This window comes from Petromyzon marinus, unplaced genomic scaffold (genome assembly GCF_048934315.1).
Source record: "Petromyzon marinus isolate PM22_M1 ecotype Great Lakes invasive population unplaced genomic scaffold, UKy_Petmar_22M1.pri1.0 PM_G_Scaffold_93, whole genome shotgun sequence".
In the NCBI taxonomy this organism is placed as follows: domain Eukaryota; kingdom Metazoa; phylum Chordata; class Hyperoartia; order Petromyzontiformes; family Petromyzontidae; genus Petromyzon; species Petromyzon marinus.
In genome coordinates, this window is record NW_027423050.1 from 510,001 (window position 1) to 512,500 (window position 2,500).

Consider the following 2,500-nt stretch of genomic DNA (forward strand, 5'->3'; position numbering starts at 1 on the left):
GAAAACGGGTCATTTTCGTGTCGCCACATTGCATGCGAACCGCATGAAACTTCCAGAGGCATTTGCAGCAGAAATGCATGTGCAGTCAAAAAATTGAATATTTTTCACGGATAGACCCCGTGAAACGCTAGAAATTGGCGGGGATGTGTCTCTTGTGGCTCACGGGGCTGTTAGGGTGGCACAGAAATCCCTCGGAATGGGAAAAAACGGGTCATTTTCGTGTCGCCACATTGCATGCGAACCGCATGAAACTTCCAGAGGCATTTGCAGCAGGAATGCATGTGCACTCAAAAAATGTGATATTTTTCACGGAGAGACCCCGTGAAACGCTAGAAGTGGGCGGGGATGTCTCTCTTGTGGCTCACGGGGCTGTTAGGGTGGCACAGAAATCCCTCGGAATGGGAAAACGGGTCATTTTCGTGTCGCCACATTGCATACGAACCGCATGAAACTTCCAGAGGCATTTGCAGCAGGAATGCATGTGCACTCAAAAAAGTGAATATTTCTCACGGATAGACCCCGTGATACGCTAGAAATTGGCGGGGATGTCTCTCTTGTGGCTCACGGGGCTGTTAGGGTGGCACAGAAATCCCTCGGAATGGGAAAACGGGTCATTTTCGTGTCGCCACATTGCATGCGAACCGCATGCAACTTCCAGAGGCATTTGCAGCAGAAATGCATGTGCAGTCAAAAAAAAATTGATATTTTTCACGGATAGACCCCGTGAAACGCTAGAAATTGGCGGGGATGTGTCTCTTGTGGCTCACGGGGCTGTTCGGGTCGCACAGAAATCCCTGGGAATGGGAAAACGGGTCATTTTCGTGTTGCCACATTGCGTACGAACCGCATGAAACTTCCAGAGGCATTTGCAGCAGGAATGCATGTGCACTCAAAAACTTCTATATGTTTCACGGATAGACCCCGTGAAACGCTAGAAATTGGCGGGGATGTGTCTCTTGTGGCTCACGGGGCTGTTAGGGTGGCACAGAACTCCCTCGGAATGGGAAAAGGGGTCATTTTCGTGTTGCCACATTGCATAGGAACGCCATGAAACTTCCAGAGGCATTTGCAGCAGAAAGGCACGTGCACTCAAAAATTTTAATATTTTTCACGCATAGACCCCGTCAAACGCTAGAAGTTGGCGGGGATGTCTCTCTTGTGGCTCACGGGGCTGTTAGGGTCGCACAGAAATGCCTCGGAATGGGAAAACGGGTCATTTTTGTGTGGCCACATTGCATAGGAACGGCATGAAACTTCCAGAGGCATTTGCAGCAGGAATGCATGTGCACTCAAAAACGTCTATATTTTTCACGGATAGACCCCGTGAAACGCTATAAATTGGCGGGGATGTCTCTCTTGTGGCTCACGGGCGCTGTTAGTTAGGGTCGCACAGAAATCCCTCGGAATGGGAAAAGGGGTCATTTTCGTGTTGCCACATTGCGTACGAACGGCATGAAACTTCCAGAGGCATCTGCAGCAGAAATGCATGTGCACTCAAAAACGTCTATATTTTTCACGGATAGACCCCGTGAAACGCTAGAAATTGGCGGGGATGTGTCTCTTGTGGCTCACGGGGCTGTTAGGGTCGCACAGAAATCCCTCGGAATGGGAAAACGGGTCATTTTCGTGTTGCCACAATTGGCATACGAACGGCATGAAACTTCCAGAGGCATTTGCAGCAGAAATGCATGTGCACTCAAAAACGTGAATATTTTTTCACGGATAGACCCCGTCAAACGCTCGAATTTGGCGGGGATGTTTCTCTTGTGGGTCACGGGGCTGTTCGGCTCGCACAGAACTCCCTTGGTCCACCTGATTCGTGCATACAGGCAGCAACTAAAACTCTGTAAACCTGCTGTGAGGACATCTAAACAGTGGACCAGTGAGGCTGTGGAAGATTTGCGGGCGTGCTTAGACTGTACTGACTGGGATATGTTCACGACTGCTACCAATAGTCTGGATGAACTCACAGAGGCTGTGTACATCAGCTTCTGTGAGGACTGCTGTATCCCAACACGTACCAGGGTGAACTTTAACAACAACAAGCCCTGGTTCTCAGCAAAGCTCAAAAGGTTGAGGTTGGAGAAGGAGGAAGCGTTTAGGAGTGGGGATAGAGACAGATTCAAGGAGTCGAAGAACAGGTTTAGCAAAGCGGTGAGAGAGGCTAAACGACTGTACTCAGAGACACTAAAACACCAGTTCTCTACTAACGACGCTGCTTCTGTCTGCCAAAGGGCTCAGGCACATCACCAACTACAAACCCAGAGCGCCCCACACCACTAACGACTCCCGCCTAGCCAACGACCTGAACGAGTTCTACCGTAGATTTGAAAGACAATTGGACTGTCCTGAACCACCCCTTCCCACCCAAGAGGCCCCATCCCCCACCCATACTACAGAAACGACTCTCTCCTTTCAGGAGGGAGAAGTTAATGGGCTTTTCAAGAGGCAGAATCCACGCAAAGCAGCCGGGCCGGACTCTGTCTCTCCAGCCACCCTC